Source organism: Lepeophtheirus salmonis, chromosome 9 (genome assembly GCF_016086655.4).
Source record: "Lepeophtheirus salmonis chromosome 9, UVic_Lsal_1.4, whole genome shotgun sequence".
Lineage (NCBI taxonomy): Eukaryota > Metazoa > Arthropoda > Copepoda > Siphonostomatoida > Caligidae > Lepeophtheirus > Lepeophtheirus salmonis.
Window position 1 is genome coordinate 30,684,081 of NC_052139.2, and position 19,415 is coordinate 30,703,495.

Consider the following 19,415-nt stretch of genomic DNA (forward strand, 5'->3'; position numbering starts at 1 on the left):
ACTAGAAATATTCATTTGGTAGATGCAATTCTAGGTGTCAAAATAAAGTGAATTTTATTTATGCCATAGTTGCGAGGAGATGCAAGATAAAATGATAAGGTATGAGTAGTGTCTTTAGGTCTTTTTTGACTGTACTGCGCCTCTCTCTTACAACTTCTCCTCAAATGTGTAATTTTTGTTATTCCTCCTTCTTTTATGTCGTCCCGAAGAGTTTTCTTCTTTTTTTAGTTAGTACTAAATTGTTTTTGTTGATGCGGATATATAAGCTATTTCACTCCAAATTACTCAAGTGAATCAATCGATTGAGATCGTGTATTATCATTTATTCAACAAGAGTCTCAGCTAGAGTACTACAGTCAAAGGTAGGCAATTACATTGGAATTTATTTATTCTCCTAGATGGCTCTGGGCACTCAATCCCTACGTTTTGTTAATGCACAACTAGCTGACTCCTCTAACTGTCCTATTTAATTGTTATCCATGTCAAGATGTGTTTCCTGAAAGAAAAGTCATAATGATCATTTTGATAAGCTTTGTCTTTCAAGTAAATGAAATGTAATTATGGATTAAAGGCGGTCAATTTATAGATATTATTTCATCTTATAGATAATATCCATGGTCCTATTCCATTCCACAAAATTTGTGCAATGAAATGGAGGGATCTTGCATTATTAAAAGATTCCTAGAATATGCAGATTCTAACTTAGAAAATAGTATACATTAACTAAGTCACCTCTATTAATGTTATATATTATTAAAAGCTTAGCGGATGTAAAATGGTATTACAAATGTATGGCTAGGCTATGACAGTAAATGTTAATTGTAATTTGTCAAACAAAGTTGACAATTTAAAAAAAATGACTTATTGCTTCCGTTAAACTAAAATTTTGCCACTTTCTTCTAAGGATAGCATCTATACTAACGTGCGTGGTCAGTTATGAATGTAAATTATTTCCTATTATCTTAGGCTAATATAAATATACTAAAATGTACTGAATGTTATTTTTTAATACTTTATTCGGCATTGGTGGTCTAAATTTCCCTGATAAATTATTGCTTGATTACTTTGTTGATTTTTTATATGGTAGAGTAATTTATGAGGCAAAGTTTTGATGGGGATTTGTGGTACTATTTTTTTATATATAGTACGTGACTCCTTTTAAGTTATTTAAGGTTGTGAAAATGGGGTTCAATTCATTCCTTAAAATAGATAAATAAATTTTATTTGCGATTTAATTGATTACACTATATCCTACACAATCTCACTTTTTTGTGTGATCCCAAGATCGAAATAGGCTGAATTTAGTAGATTCTAAATATAATTTATATTATTCAGGTAAACACAATGAATTTCGGAAAGATTTTTTGCTATTTTGAATATTTTAAGCTTTGTTAAGGGCTTAGTGTTGAAGATAAAAAAATAAAATGAATGAATATATTTCAATGCCTAATGTTTAAAGATTCCAAAACCATTGTCATACTCGTATTTAATGTCTTCATTATGTTTGAAACTCGAGTTATCTGTGTTTGAATAAGAAGAACAATGAATTTTTGTCAGAGGCTCATAGCTCAAAGAAGAGTCCATCAAAAAAGTGTACAAATATCTTATTGGATAGCTAAAAATTAACTAATTTAAATTAGTTATTGTGAAAATCAATTTTGGCTACTTTTAGTGTAATTACTGGGGCTTCCAAGGGTATTTATACGAATCATTTCTTGATAGAAATTGACGAATATTTGTAGAAGAAAACAAATAAAAGATCCAGAGTCCATTTTGCGAAAATCATTTTATCTTGGTTTTGTGATAACGGGTCACAGTTGCTGATATATTTGTTTTTTTCAATATTATAAAACTTGATCCATCATATTATAAATTAAATTAGGACTTGATTATAATCGACTGCATAAAAAATATTGATTATTTGAAGATTTTGTATTTGGCAGAAGATTTCATTAATTCTAATGGCCATCGAAGGATTCTTCAGTTCATTAAAGATATATTTATAAGATAGCATCCTGCATTATACATTTGTTATAATATTGCGGTATAGTATATACCTTTATGAAGTGAGATCCTTTTTTCCTGAAGGAATTCCTCATTCCTCTCTATTTTTAAAAGAATTTTTTCATACATATATATATTTTTTCAAAGAAAGGAAAACTTCTACATGATCCTATTCCTTTCAAGAAATTCAAATCCTACCCAGTTATTTTTACATATGTTTATATCAAGATTAAAACCCTCAAATACGTGATCTTTTTTTTCTCCATTTTTAGACATAAAAAGGGATATTATCTAATATGATGTAGATAGATGCTTCATGTTTCTATCAGGGAATAACATAATTTTATACTTTAATGCAATTAAAACATTAGAAATATGAATAATGTGTATTGTTAGATCCGTCTTAAAAACAAACAAAAAAAAAGGACTGTATTCCTATTTGCCTGGTCCTAATGAAATTTATCTGTCCTAGGACCGATTCTTATCGGTCTTTTATGGAGACCTCAACCACTACAACTACTCAGACCGATAAAAAAAAGACTGATAAGAAAATTCGTCCTAGGGCCGATCCAACAGTAATAATGTGTGATGAGTAGTGTTGGATCAGCCCTAGGACTGATCACCTTATCCATCTTTTTCTCATCCCGTTTCAGTCTTTTTTTAAATCAGTCCGATCTTTTTTGTCATTCAACGGTCCTAGCTATTTTTGTATTTTTTTCGCTCATAGGTAGGATTGAAGAATATATGAACTAAGAAAATAGCTGGAACGTATGATAAATACGTCGCACATCTCCTTTCGCATCTCATGTCGTTATCTTTATGGTATCACGCAACCTTTCATCTAAAAAGAAACAGAAAAAAAGGCTCGAAATCATCTGGTAGATAGCCAAATAAGTAGATCATACCAACCGCTATTATATTTGCAAACTATCCCTGTTACGTTTTTCTTCACCATTTTTATAATAAATTACATATTATTAAAATCTACATAGTTATTTTATTCCATACTCTATTATAAAATTGCTATGTAATACAGGTGTGCACGTCGAAAACTGAACACTCCTTCAAATTTTAGGCGTTTTTCCTTGTCTACAGGGTTGAGGGTTTGACAAGGGGTTCTCTTGTTGACCTTAAGGGCATGATCTTTCTCAACTAGCCGGTCCATAGTCCTTCTGCTGACGTTGAACTCCCTGGAGAGGCCGCTGACGGTGCCTCTCTTGTCCTTGACAGACTTTTTCAAGGCAGCAACCATTTCGTCCGACCTTTGAGGCCTTGAGTTAGATTTTGTGGTCACCTCTGGAGTCCCTTTGGCTGCCACGCTGTAAACGGTGGTGCGGCTGCACCTTGGCAATTTCAGTGGGAGTTTTTCCCCGCGCGGAAATTTCCAAATTGCAACTCGACGTCTCTCCATATTATCGGCTGTTGTTTACCTGTTGTTATTTAGATTTTGCTGGAGTTTTGTTTATAACTAGTCAAGATTCTACCCTCAAAGTATAAACCGGTTTCAACTCAATAAAATCACGAATATGTGCATGGCGTAAAATTTAAAGGAGTGTTCAGTTTTAGACGCGCACACCTGTATTTTATTAAAAAAGTGGATATGATAAGTTATTATGTTATTTCTATGAAGAAATAGCCAAAATTTATTCAAAATATTTTAAAAATAAAATGGCCAATATATACATTATATAAACTGGACGGGATCAACAAGAAATTGGATTCCTGTTTTTTTTTTAAACGGAGCATAACTATAGAATAACTTATTGCTTTGTGTATTTATCAGAAAGGCTTGATTATGAAATAGCCATGATGTATCAAGGGAGAAGAGGGACTCAACGGCCGACAAAAAAAATACATCCAGTATTTTTGTGTTAGCGAAATAACGCCGTGATCTTGTCTCTTTGAAAGAGGTAATGAATTATGATGTAACTTGAGCGACTCAAATGACGTCAATTAAGCATTGTAGTTTCTGGAAAAGGCAGATAAGGGACCTTCATATTTGATTAGGACCGGATAGATAGGACGGCAGTAATTTCAAGTTTTCTTAGACCGATCCAACACTATTTATCACACAACTTTTATTACAAAAACCAACAGATAACAGTCCAAAAATCAGTCGGTAGTTTCCCTAATTCTTCCCTACTATTAAATTATTATTCAATAATTATTGAAAAATGTTCACAACTTAAACAGGGGTCATTTTAATTCAATCGATCCTCGTTCAGAACACTAATTATGAGAAAATAAGTATAATAGTTGATAACTCTGCTTTTTTTAATGAAAACCTGCTGCTTTAATTATTAAATGGCTTTAATGATTAGAACAAATGAGATTTGACCTTTTTTTATTTATATATTGATTTAAAAAATATGCATTTAGGCTTCAAAAACAAATTTTACTTACAGGGGGTTGAATGGAAATGCAAAAAAAGGGGCCTAAAAATGAATTTCCTCATTTCCAAAACTTAATCCAACCTAGTTATACTTTAATACTACATAGACAATATTCAAGGTTAGACCATCATGTTATTGGGCTTGCTAGACTTTTCAATTTGAGGTATTGTACCTACGGCTGGACAAGAGCGATAGATTTTGACGTTACTCCAACAGTAATAGTCAAGGAGAACAATATGGTACTACTGTTGGTAATAGTTGTGGTATAAGTTAAACATGAGTCGGAATATCGTAACGGTATAACCTTGCATTTCTATTAATCTTGGTTGTGGGGGTGTTAAATCCTTCCTTTCCAGTAAGGATTTTCCCCTATCTTTGCTCTAAATTGATTTAAAAATGCACAATTAAATAAATATTTATTAAATTAAATATATTTATAATATTTTCCTTATACTTATGCTATTTTGTAGATGCTCCCTCCAAAATCATATAAAAAGCAGCTGATATACAAGAGCCTTAATTCATGTGCACCATATGTTTTGCTCCTGCCTTCTCCTCTTGCTCCTTTTTTCCTTACAAAAATGACAACTCTACTAATAATTATTATTCATCAAAGAATAATAATTCATGTATGCGGACGACATATTTTAGTTATCAATTCCTTATGTATTCAGATAAGTATGTACTGATATTATATGTGATACTGAATAGATATATATTCTTGGCTCTCCATTGTAATATGATTACATGTACCATTTTGGCTTATAATTTATAATCATCTGCTATAAAGAATCTACAAAAAAAAAAAAAAAAAAAGTTTCTTTGGGGAGAGTAATAATAGGAAAAAAGTGGGGAAAAAAGTTTCCAAATAAAGGATTTCTGTTCATTTTATATTATTTAATATATCTTTCTTTCTATAAGTTTTACTTTCTAAATTGCTTCTTTCCTTCTAATTTAAATGTCTATCAAGACAAATGTAGTAGATCTATTCAGTCAGATTCATTTTGCTCTCTGTTTCCTCTTCATGGCTTAGTATGATTGTACAGGGTCGTTCAAGTAACTCAAGTAGAGTTTTGACTTTATATTACATGTTCTTATAATATAAAAGAAAAAAATCTGCTATGTGTCCGTCATCTTCACCAATCATTCGCTGGAACCGAGGCCTAAAAGATTTGCAGGCCTTGGCCACGTCTGCGAGGAGATTTTGTACCAGATGGTGATGCAGGCGGCCTTCAAAGAGTCGATGCTGTTGTGTGAATTGGCAGATACCTTCTTCTATAAATCTTTCTAAAAGAAGTAATCCATGGGATTAATATCGAGGTCCAGGTGATATAGAAGTTTTTTTGTCTTGCGGTCCTTGTGAGAGGGGCCGAGTCAAAAAAGTAACTCAACAACACCATCTTAGTTTCATCCAATGTATTACTTATTTAAAGAGGAGTGCAGAGTACTTGTCGGCACCTTCAATAAAAATATCATTTTAAAGGGAACATGCTTTTAATGTGGATTATTTTATAAGTTTGATTTATTTACGTATATAAATATGCGAAGAATCATTTTTACAGAAAAAAAAAAAAATGTCCATTAAAATCTACACAATTTAAATTTCAACGAAATATAATTTATTAATTAACAATAGAATTTCAACAAAATTAAATCTATTAAGAGATGTGTGTCTGAGCTCTCTTTATCATTAATGTAGCCGCCCTTAGTGGCAATGATGACTTCCAGGTGGGGGCGGAAGGCCTGGCACCCGCTGCGGTCTTCTGACACCGTGTCCAAGTGCTGGCTGATAGTACATTTGAGGGCCTCGGTGCTTGAATGACGGACCCTCACAAGGCCCTTTCCACCAACTTCTGGAGAGTCTTGTGTAAAACACGGAGCTCTCTCGTGTGGGCCCTCATAAACTTGAAGGGATTGCCCTGCGCTGTGTTCTTGAACTCCTCCGAGTCCAGTTTTGCCTTTTTAACAGATCCCTACTTTCTCTCCAACGTTTTCGATTTACTGACGGCGTAGACGGTGCTCCTAGAGAAACCTAACTGCTTTCAGTACCAGAATCTAAATTCATCAATCACTTTCAAGTGTCATTTTCTCAACTTGTACGTAAACTAGAGAGCTTAAATTTTCTTTGTTTTGTAACTAATTGCCTATGCTCTGATATATCAAAGTATGAATTAATTTCAATACCTCAGCTTTCATTTATTTTCTGAATTAGTAAGTGTTCAGATTTCAAATGGCCACCCGGTACGTCTTCTTGTTCAATTTCAGACGGATTTGTTGGACCAGTTTGGATTTCATTCGTGATAACATCAAAAACAGACTTATAAATATAAATTTTAGATATAAAAAAAAAAAAAAATGGGGTTTCAGATTTTCATAAAGGAACCAGCGACGCCAATGGCCAGTATCATCAGTTTACGTATTTTATCTCTATTATTTTTATACTTAGTGAAAGCTATTTTCCTATTTGTCCTGTCTTGCTTCGTCTTGTCTTCGTCAGCCATTAGTCTTACTCATGATTTCGTTAGCTTTTATCTGCGTCATAATATTGTTGTCGTCAGACATCGTCATTGTTTCATCATAGTTATCTTTTAATTCGTCTTTGTCATGATTTTTGTCATATTTTCGTCTGCGTCATTATTTTTCGTCATATTTTCGTCTTCGTTATGATTTTCGTCAGATTTTCGTCTTCGTCACGATTTTCGTCAGATTTTCGTCTTCCTCATGAAAAATAGTTTAGTAGACAAAATTAGTCCGTCTCTTCAGGCATGACAAAGTTAACACTACATGCGATAAAAAAAAACTTTTTTGTTTCGGCTCTCGTTTGGTAGCGTAATAAAATCTCATAATTAAAAATAACGTGTGTAAATCTTAATTAAACCCTACTACAAGTTTTGGGTTACCACTCCGTATATGTACCATTGGATATCCAATAACCATAAATCTTTATATTAACACCCCCACGGTAAATTGTTTCAAAATAATTGACCTATTTCAAGGTATTCAAAGTCCTATTTTCTTTCCTTTGTTTTAAGAAAAAAAAAAACGAAGGAAAGAGAATCAGAGAAGGAGAAGTTGGCTTTCTTCTTTTAACATATTCCATCCGATATATTTGCCATTTGAAAATCATTCTTCATAATTAGTCTTCTTAGTTTTTTTTGTCGCCACAAAAGAGTACTTATTTTATGCTTTTTCATGATTGAACTAATTCATTCTCCATCTTTTATTACAAAAAATATATATTTTTCTTCTGTTTTTGCGAGTTTACAATTTTTTTCTTTCTTATATGGTATAAAATGACAAATCATTTTAATATTAAGAAGAGAAGGGGAGCTGATGAAAAAAATAAAATAAGGAGAGAGAAAAACTGAGAAGGAAAATCTTTTCTTTGGAAAGGAATGGGAGGATCATCAATCTTTACTCAGTAATGCTGAAAATATGCTTCATCTCTTCATATCAGTTAATGTCCAGGCTGTTAATTATTATTATTAACATTTCTATTCATCTCATCCCCCCCATTAATAATATTATTGAACATTATTTTTTTTAAATAACAGAAAATATTCTTCTTATTTTGTATGATATTAGTCTCTCATGATTTGGTATCCTTGATGGACAAATTAGGGCGGGGATTTGAAATAATAATAATAATAATTTAAGGATAATTTATAATATAAATTTTTACAAAAATTAATTCAGCAATTTCAAGATCTCTTGCTCTTATTTGACGGTGTCCATAGGGAAGTACAATGGCATCGCTAGTCCCTTTGGGGGGGGGTCAAGCCCCTCTCAAAGTTTCTAAAGTTCCCTTAATTTTTTTAATCATATAAACAGGGTGAGGAATCAAAATTGGAATCATCTTCTATGGTCTAGCCTCAGTAGTTCTAAAAGTTTGACAATTTTATTCTTAGCACCATTCGAAATAGCTGACAAAATGCTACAATTGGATGTTTGTATAGTTTTTTCTGCGATCAAAAACGGCAGAGGTTGTGCGGTTGTCAACGTATTCCTGGCCACTGTCTTTAACGCCAGGAAGGCGACGAACAACTCCGACACAGTATCCATGAAGTGAGGAAGTGGAGGGCATATCAGGAAAAAGTATTGTCGAGTTAGTGTATCAATTTTTTTCGGTCTAAATTTATAGACCATTTTTTTTAGGTCTCTTATATATATATATATTATGGGAGTCCAAATAATTGATTTATTCATTATATTTAACAAAGAACTAATATCTAAATACTTTTGCAAATCAGTTGAATACAGTAATAAGAACCTGTTTCCATATACATTAGTTCGTTTTGTTATTTTGCGACGAAAGTATGAGTGGAATCATGTCGTATCCTTCTGATCCTACTATAATTAATGCCGGAGTATATATATCTTTCTCAAGAGTCTTCTGTTGAAAGTTTACAGAACGATTCGGCATCATCCAGTTCTTCATGCTACGGATACATCGAAGAAAAATAGTCGATCCTTAGTATAGACTTTATAAAAAAATAGCATGAAGTAATGAGATTGAGGGAATCAAAGGAAGATACTTCTAACTTGATCATCCATCTCAAGAGATGACAGGATTAAAATTCATGAGAGTTATCTCTGTTTAAACTTTGTATGATGTCATTGTAGTTGAAAATACATATGATATCATGCTATAAATAATTTATCTGTAAAATCGGTTGTAAGACTGATCTTTTTGTGGGACCGAACACGACTGAATTTTTCCTTTCCAACAAAAAGTATAACGGGGTATCAGACCGGAATGATGAAAGCTAGCAAAGTCCCTGGTGAAGTAAATCACTCAAACATACCATCTTCAGCTTCAACCTGTCCCTGAACCATGTTACTCACTTCCTTGATAATGGAAGCCTGCAATGAGGTAACAGTGTTATGTGCCCGTTTATTGTACTCTCGCTCTCCAAGACGCCCTACTCGTAGTTGTCCAAGGTTTTTAGATCCGGGTAACTAGGAGACCACATTTCCTTTTCCCGAAAAATAAAAGTCTTAAAACTGTGTGATTTCAAGAATAAATCCAGTTCCAATGATCTGATTTGAACCTACCGCGCCTATTTAAAATTCCAGCATGGCAACGGATCTATATCCATCAATTTAATCTCTCTATCATAATTATCCATGGAGTTATTTGAGTCCTTGGGCGTACGCCTGGGATGGAAGTACACAATAATGGCTGCACAGCGTTTCTATTCGGAGGATATATAAAAGTTTTAGTATTCTACTTAAAAATTTTGTGGATTTAATCTGATGGCATTAGGTACTTGGACCTTAAACTATTTTGACTCTGGACATTTTCCTTAAACTATTGTGCCTCAGGATATTTCACTTTAAATTATAATTAAATGATGAAAGAATTATGCCCAAAATTTCAATACTTATGAATTCAAATCAGAGACAAAATAGTAAATAAAATTATTATAATAAGACGAATAAATTATGAAAAACAGGACAACGATTCCAACGGAAGAAGTACCATGAGTTAGAAAATACTCATGGATAGACGAACAAGTCGAAAATGAGGAAAGAGCATGGGTAAAACAATATTTAATATCTCAGACTTGTCGCCATTTTCTATTTATTAATTATACGTGTAGTTAAAAGAGAGGCACACCCTACTAAAAACCAGAGTTCTTTTTAAGATATAGAATACTTTGAGAAATAAAACTGGTAAAGTAAGCCTACTTAATATTATAAATAAGATCACCTCCCAATCAATTGAGCCGGGGAAAAAGTTGATTAATGAGCCATGTCTCGACTCGGTCTCGGATTCTCACGGTCCAGATTAGTTCGTCCCTGGGACCCATTTGTCCTCACGTTTATGGTAACTTTTACACCAGACCTTCATTCCTTTGGTGTAGGATCTATCATTTACAGAAGGGGAACTTGATACAGATTCAGTAGAGGTGGTGCATGGGAGGAAATTGAACCATCTAGGCGGGTTTGTATTGGTCGAGTAAACAGAAATTCTGCCGGAGTTCGATATGGAGCGATATGAGAAAAACAGTCATGTAGGGAGTTATTGGGGTTCTTTTCTTCCATGTCCCTCACAAATCTAACTGCTCTTTCTGCCTGACCATTCGATTCAGGGTGATATGGAGGTGAGAGCGTGTGCTTTACCTTCAATTCACTCAACTTTGATTTGAACCATTATCTGAATGAACAATTCGAGAAAATCCAAACCTTGTGAACCACGAGAATATTACTTGAGTGTCGCTTCTGTGGAAGTACTTGACATAGTTGCGGCCTTAATCTATTTGGATCCCGAGTCCATGAGTACCAGAACATTTTTGACGTTTACTTTCAGATACGCTCAAATACATGAATACGCTCCCAAGCATCGGTAGGAGTAAAAGAAACGTATTGTGATGAAGGCGAAGATGTGTATACCTGACAAGTTTTGCAGGCTGCGACGTAGTCGCTGAGGTCTTCATCGATACTGAGCCTCCACAAATTTCTTCCGCTTTATAGCCTTCATTTTCACAATGGCAAGGTGCTTAAGGTGCAGTTCCTACACAAACTTATGTTCCCCAGACTTGTGGACTACGGGCCGAATAAACCACCACAGCAACTCATTCTTGATAGAGAAACAATTCCTCTTCCTGAGGCAAGCTCTTGACTCGACTTTGGACCCATCCCCAGACTTTGCAGCATCCGTGGCTTGACATAGTTCGTCGTCGTCATCATACACCTTCAAAATGTCCTACTCACGAGAACTTGTGGCCATTAAGAGGTTACACATCACCATATCAACTTCCTCCTCGATGGGAAGATGCTCATCAAATGGCCAACGAGAGAACGCATCAGCGTGCGAGATCTCCAATCCTGTGAAGTGTTTGATTTTGAAGTTGAACATAGATAACATAATAGTAAAACGAGCTAGTCTTCCAGTGACAACTTGTGGGAGTTTCTTCGTCATACTCAAGGTGTACTCCAAGGGCTTGTGGTCAGTCTTGATGGTAAAAGATATATCTCTAACTTTGAAAGTAAATGTGACAGGACGCTCTTTATCTTGGCCCTATTGGGACAGTACTACACCAAGTCCAGCGGTGATGCATCCGTAGTTAGAGTTAGCTGACGAGACGGGTTGTAATATAAAAGTTGGGACGCTTTAAACAGGGATTTCTTGATGGAAATAAAACTCTGTTCAACCAAGGAGGACCACATAAATTCAACACTGTTTTTGGTGTTGAAGATAGATCTTTCAAGAAGTGGCTATAAAATTGAACTAGATCCAAAAACGATCTGACTTCTACAGCAGAGGTTTGGACGGGTAAATTAATAAGCGGACGATTGAGCTCAGGGCGCAGTGATCAGCTTTGTTCCGAGGCTTTGATTCCATGTTTGGTTATTCAGGCTTTGCAAAAACACATTTTTTCTTATTAATCCGTGCACCAGCAGCACGGATACGTTCATAAACTTTACGTTGCGTTGATAAATGCTCGTATTGGGTGTTTGGATAAACAAGAAGATCATCGATATAAAATTCCACATAAGGTATGCCATCAAATAGTTTGTCTTTGGCTACTTGTACTATAGGTGGAGCTGAAGGTAGCCATAAGGCAGTACATTGTACCTCAACAACCCAGTACGGGTATTGACTGTCAGGAATATATGGAGCGTTCATCCAACTCGTATTGTTCATAACAATGTCGAAAATCGAACTTAGAGAAAAACGGGCTCCAGCCAGGCCGGCAAATAGTTATTGAGACTGAGGTAAAGGGTAGAGTTGCTTGTTAATAATAGGTGAGGGGGTATGTGTAAAATTCAAAAAGGCATGGACCTTTCCATCCAGTTTAAGTACAGTTACAATTACCCATTCTGATGTTTCAGCCCTTGTAGAGAGCCAAGCGTACCGGGCGTGCTCGTATATACCTTGCCTTCGCATAATCTTCAACGTGAACTACAGCTGTTGAGTGCATAGCAAGTTGACCGGGGGAGTCCATGAAAATTTCATCAAAATCGCGATTAAAGGATTCCATTACATTCCTCAACAGGAAACTAGGCGTGTGTAAATCGACCAACTTCAGGTCAAAATTGGCTGGTCCATATCCGTAATAAGGAATTCCAGTGGTCCTTAATCGGACCCGTTCATCACAATTGGAAAGGCCACAGGGCAATAAGTTGGAATTTTGTTCCCTTTATATGTCTTGAAATGACCAATGACTTTAGAGCTTGGTGACGTGGGACTTTACTCCTCAGGAGAATGTTCACAATGGCACCCAAATTGATCAAAATGGTAACCCACTTTCCATTCACGATTAGGTCGACATAGGCTCTTGATGAGGGTACTGAACGGGATACGTAGTATGCAAACCCTGTAACAGTGTTACTCACGCTGGACCTGCAGAAGGAAACTAAATAATCAGTGGCATTGCACTTGCGGCACTTCTTGCCAATAACATGACAACTTGCACGGTAGGGCACATGTAAATACCTATAAAAGTTACAAGGTTTCTTTGAAAGTTGTACATCACCCTGAGGTCTCGACAAGAATTTGCTGCTTCCGGGACGAAGTGACGCATTGGAGCCTATATATTCGCACATGCAAACTGCTCTGTTTGAATTCATTTGATGGTAGTGGGTCTCTGCATTCTCTAAAGCTTGTCCCAAGTGGATAACTTCCTTCACGATCGACGCTGTTTTTTTTCAAATACCAGCTGACACAATTTGGGAGGGGATGTATTTTTGACAATAGTTCCAACGAGGACATTATCTTGATAGGATGCATTACAGTTAGGACAGAAAAGCTTACTGAATCTAGCTTGAGCGCGGAGGACTGAAAATTAGCCATCAATGCACTCTCCCACACACTGCTTCGACTCAGTCAGGCAGAATCACTAAAAAAATGTCATGTCCATCGTAGAGAATACTTCCTCCATGCCCAGATGAAGGCGGGGAAAAAATCTTCATCTTCTCTGGGCTTCAGTTCCAGTGTTTTGAACCACTGAGAGCCGGCACATTGAAGGAGTAAGGCTGCCTTCTTCTCTGGATCCATGTCTTCGAATAGCTAGATGTATGTTTTAAACTCATCGCTCTACATGGTCCAATTATGCCCCCTTCTTGTACCCGTCATGTCAAAAAGCGGAGGTTGTGAGAGATCATTTTCTAATAATTAATTATACGTCTAGTTAAAAGAGAGGCACACACCCTACTAAAAACCAGATTTCTTTTTAAGATATAAAATACTCTGATAGATAAATATGGCAAAGTAAGCCTACTTAATATTATCAATAAAATACATAACAATATTATAATGAAGAAATGATATGACGGTGATAGTCTGGAAGTATACATATAACGGATAAATAGTAGTTGGTTAGATTGACTTATTTAGTTAAATAACCAATGATTTCGGGGCTTTTTTCTTTTTCTTTTTGGAAACTCAAAGGTTGCGTGACACAATAAAGTTAAGGCCGTGCCAAACTTGTTTTGTAATTAAAAACAAAGGGAAGAAAGGAGAAATAAGTAGAATAAAATAATATCCTGTTGAAGGAACTTGAAGGATCTGATTGTTTTATTGTTGGATTGTTTGGCTATTTTTTTCGTTCGTGCATGCTTTCCAAAATACTTACTACTGGCTTTCTTCATGGGGTGGTGTATCTCCCGCTCTTAACAAAGGGAGAGGACAGAGGAGTATATTCCTTTCCACTTCTTATTTTTGTTGTTATAATTAAATTACTTTTTTTGATGATATGTACTTCATTTTCATATATGAATTCAAATGTAATCAGAGACTTGACTCATTTGCTAGCTATGATAGTCGTAGTTGAGCTCATTAATTGTCGGAACTTCCCTTAGGAATTAGTCCCAGAGTAGAGGGGAAGATTCCAAATTCACACAACCTATCACGTCGTTATTTTTATTGTATCACACACTCTCTCTCATAAAAGAAAAAAGGCCAGAAATCATTTGGCTGTTAGCCAAACAAGTCAATCTATCTCCCAAACTTTGATTGTTATTATGTCATTTATCCACAATTTTTAAAAATGAGTTACATATAAATGTTTCCTTATAATAAAATCCTTCATAAATATTATTACTTGTTAATATTTTATTAAAATTGTAGCTATAAATTTATATTTGTAAATGCAGGGCCGTCTGTAGGGGGACGGCTGGAGGGGCTATAGCCCCCCCCCTCCAAGTTAAGGAACGAAAGAAATTATAATTTAATATATGAAATTTAAAAATAGTAATAGTAATATTTTTGAAATTTAATTACATTTGTCTCATTTTTTTGAGAATTGTTATGGATTTTTGAAATTTTTCTCCGAAAAATTCAATATTTGAAATATTACATTTTAGAAATTTAATTCCAAAAAATTAATTTTTTTATAAACAGCTCTGGATTTTGATTTTTTTTTGTAAAAAGTTGTGGATTTTTTCATAGAAATAATTAAATTGCCAATATATATATTATTCATACGACAAGGGATCAACAAAAAGTTGTATTCCTGTTCTTTTGGAAACGGAGTATAAACGTATAATAACTTATTAGTTCGTTTATTTGTCAAAAAGAGTACAATGTGGAATAGCCATGACGTAGCAAGTGAGACGAGGGAATCGACAAAACCAAATATGCAGGAGCACAGACGAATGTTCCATCAGATTCTGAATATAATTCTATATATTTATGAAAGGATGCTCTGCACTCATGACATTATATAATAATGTCAACTACTAAGGAAAATAAAATTCATTCTTTATACTACCAATTACAAATTAACGGGCTAGCTAAAAAACACACCTGAAATAGATGGTGGTGTACAGTGTATTTTGTTGCCGGCCTTGTAAGATTTTCTAAGCTTTTTTAAAACTTTCCAATGATTCTGCTTCTTTTATCCCAAACAGTGTTCTGAACGTTGATTGGTTGAATTTTAATTAGATCCTTTAACCTATAAACAGCTATTGAATAATAATTCCATAGTAGGGAAGAGATGACTAATAGATGACTACCAACTGATTTTGGATCCTTTTTGTCTCAGTTTATTTTGGGATGAACGGTTCCGTGGTACAATAAACGTAACGATATATCATATTTTGAGGCTTCTGCATGTGCTCCATGTGAGTAAACCCAAAAATAGTTATATTGAATTCAAAAAAGGAGAAAATATATGAATATATGTACAGCTCAATATTTGATTGACATAATCATTTTTTCTAGAGTTGTATAAATATAACCTGTGGATATGTAATAAAAAAGTAAATTGAAAAAGGACACCGTAACCATGACGAATAATAGAATGTTTTGGGAGGTGAGCAGGTCAGCTATCTCGATGTTTTATTAGATCAACTGCAAGCAAATTGGTTAAATACATAAATTTTTTGTGAGTAGGTCTAAATTTTGAAATATTTTTCCTGTAAAGTTTATTTGAACAGCTGTAGATTTTGATAGTTCAAATTTTAAAAATAGTTATGAGTTTTTAAAATTTTATTCCAAAAATTTAATATTTTTAATTTTTTTTTTTTTGATAATAAAATTTTTAATTTTTTTCCCAAAATTTTTTTTTGATAATAAAAATTTTTTTTTTCAAAAAAGTTCCAAAAACCAAGCCGGCCATCGCCCCAAATATACTCCATCCAAAATATACAAATATATTGGCGGCCCCGATATGGCCCCTTTCAACCATAAAATCTGTCAATTTCTCATTCAGTTATTGTGACGATCAATTTGCCTACACCCAAAGGATGAATAACTATAGTTTGTTGATAGAAATTAACGAATATTCGCCGAATAATACAGATGTATTATCAATTTTGAAAAAAATTAGTCTAGCTTATTTTTGACATAATTTGTATGTTTGTCGTAATATTTAATATGTGACATTCATTTTGAATGTCACATGAATATTCTTTACACGTAATGAGAATATATTTAGATACATACATATATTAAAAATGACATAATATGAATTTTTTTCTTTTTTCTTAAGGAAGGCTTTTAGTTAATATGAAATTATTAATTGACTTTGAACGAAAGTGTATTGCTAATGCCTAAATGGGTTCTCTTTATTTACTCATCTCTTTTTGACGTTGTTGGTCGTTATTATTCATTTCCAGGAGTATAGAACGTTTTCACATGATGACCGCCTTGTTGATGTAGACGATCATTTCTTCCAAGAGAGATGAAATACATAGAGTGCTGATACTGAGTAAACCTTGTAACCAAGTAGCGAAACGAGGACAATTTAATGATGAACACCTGAAAAATATATTGGTCAAAATTTTCTTTTTTTGTCCACTAGAGGGAGTATTTGTTATTATGTCTACCTTCAAGAATAATAAGTGTAGCTACGAGTTTAAACAGTAGAATTTATTCGTTTATTAAGAAATTGAGTTACTGGAGTGATACATCACGTCCGGTGATAAGATTAATTATTAAATATTAATGTATCAGAGTCTTCCGAAAGTGGTCTTCCTCAATAGCATTTCAACTTATCCTTCAAGTGAAGTTTTAGATGTTTTTAAAGTTTTAAACGAGTTTCATTCTAAAATTAAATTAATCGTCTTTTCTACTGCCAAAAATTTGTATGGGACGCTCTCCACCTCCTAAGAAACGAAGGCCTTTGCAAGGTTCTTCCTCAATAGTGACCCTAGGTAGAAGAAACTCCCTCTCATTAGGCTTCAAACTTCTTGGGTCCATCTTCAAATCCTTCTTGCAAGAATTTGGTAAGGTATCAACCGGAGGTGGAAAAGTTGATGGGGTTAAATATTAATTTGAGCAAAATTTAGCCATATGGATGCGTAATTGTATCTCCTTGCTACAAACTCCCGTCCGAAACAGAGATACCAAACCCGGATATTGAAGCATCAGAAGGACTTTCTAAATATGGCAAATTCCTAGAGGATAAAAGAGTGTCAGTCTCTTGAATTTAATAATCATTTTAAGTCACTCAGAATTTGAGATGACAATCTGATTGATGGCTTATAAAGGGCATGGAACTGGCTTTCTGGCCTCTGGGAGGGTTACGCTTATTCTTTAGGAATTCATTTACTCTCTTAGATGTTTGTGAGGTATCAAGACTTTCATCCAAAGAATCTCTTTTGGAGATGAGAGCGGCCTTTCAATTTTGGAGCACAGTAAATGTGAAGAGTATTTATGCATCCCATCGTAGGCTATATGTTCGAAGAGAAGCCATATGAGGCAATAATTATGATTCATTAGAATTCTTTCAGAAATTTACAAAATGAATTGAAGCGCGGGAAAAAACAAAACACTTTGTCTAACAAAAGAAACTTTCCATACATCAAAAACGATAATTTCGGGGCACATGGAATTTTCTAAGTCACCTTCAATTGTGATGCAATATATTGAACGTCAATAGAAAATGTTATATAAGAAACATTTATTCCACTCTAGTAATTTTTTTTTTTTTTTCATTCAGTAACATTTTATTCAATCGTCAGTTTCCCTGCAAATATTAAAATTCACTGTTTTTTTTGGTAAATTTTCTCATTTATACTTTGATTTATTATTTACTAGGGTGAGTACCAGGCAATGGGCATTGTACATAATTATTTGTTTAACTATGGTTAAAGGAATCAATGATGAACAAATTATAAATGATATTTATTCCGCAAGGTGCCGTGGTAGCATGTAGTTTGGGGGAGCAAAATAAAAAAGAGTGTTAATGAAATTCTCCATGTGTTTTTCCATGTAGAATCACCCTGCACGTCATATTGGAAAATAAAATAAAGTACGTATAAACATTCTGTATTTCTGTTTTTGTAAGTTAGACATCTGAAAGATGAATTTTCTATTCCTAAGCTGCTGTCCTTGTTATTTAACTTTTAATTAGTGAAATTCATTTTTTACTGCATTCAGTAAGACTCCAAACCTGATTAACGTATATGTTCAATATTCATAAAAGGTGGAAAACAACCTCGTGGATTGATTGCAGAGTTCTTTATTGTAAGTCCTCGTTGGACTCCCAGTAGAATTGAGGATCGACCTTGGATTAGTTTAGGAGAGTCTGCAAGGGGTGGTTAGTAGGGGCTGTAGCACCCCCCCCCCAAATTAAGGGTATTTTTTTTACTCATTTTTTTTTTTTTATTTGGCTAGAATGAAAAAAAATTACGTGAAAATAGGTGTAGAATTTATGTTTTGAAAGATTTATTTTCTTTAAAAAAATGTGATTAGAGCAAAAAATTTAATAATTGACATTTTTTTTTCCAAAAAATTAAAATTTTTGTAAACAGCTACAGATTTTGGAAATTGTTTTCCAAAATCTTTAATTCTAATGAATGGATTTTTAAAATTTTTGTCAAGAAATGTAATATTTGAAACTTTTTTCTAAAAAAATTTAATAGTTGATTTTTTTTTTTTTTTTTGAATAGAAATGGGTTTTTATTATAATTTTATTTTTTTAGATATATTTCTAAAAACCAATCCCCCCACCCCTCCTTCAATATAATGCTGGGGACGCCCTGTAATTCTTGCTAATGTCCATTTTTTTTCCTACAATTTTGGATACTTATATTATATATTGGTCAGCTCTCGATTTTTCTGATTGATTGGTTGAATTCAATTTAAGTACATATTAAGCCTAAAACTTCCATTTTTTTTTAAAATTTTATATTGAAAATTTATGTTAACAACTGGATTTCTGAACTTTTTTTTTGTCAAAAGCTGTAAATTTTTTATACTGAAAAAAAAAAATCATATTTTATAATAATAATCCGATAGCCTAACAACTACAAGTAGATTTTGCGCTTTTTTTCCCTGCTCCTTTTTTTTTTGAGGATATGTTACAAGATACCAAGAAGGTACAATAACCATGTACTAAATGATTATTGGTTGAAATCGAATTAACTCTTGTGAACAGTTTAAAACAATTTCAAAACCTTTCCCAAATCCTTTGCGTTACTCACCTTTTTTCATGAGGAACCTCACACGTAGTTACTCATTTTTTAAATGTTCTCTCCTCGAGAATAAAAGGCGAATAATAACAGCTTAAAAAAAAAAAAAAAAAATACAGGCTCCTTCGTCTAAAATTGTTATATTTTAAAAAC

The 19,415-nt window shown here is 33.8% G+C and overlaps 1 protein-coding gene across 2 annotated transcripts in view; it reads left to right on the plus strand.

Moving 5' to 3' along the window:
- Positions 1-107: 107 nt before the first annotated feature.
- LOC121123912 (E3 ubiquitin-protein ligase LRSAM1) overlaps positions 108-19,415 on the plus strand; it is a 52,909-nt gene continuing 33,601 nt past the window's right edge. The window contains exons 1-2 of one of the 2 annotated variants that reach the window (XM_071890834.1): positions 16,788-17,412; positions 17,887-18,100. The gene's annotated coding sequence lies outside the window, so the exon portion shown is untranslated. Of the gene's footprint in view, positions 363-16,787; positions 17,413-17,886; positions 18,101-19,415 lie in introns of those variants that run through there. The other variant, XM_040718973.2, reaches the window with a different exon arrangement.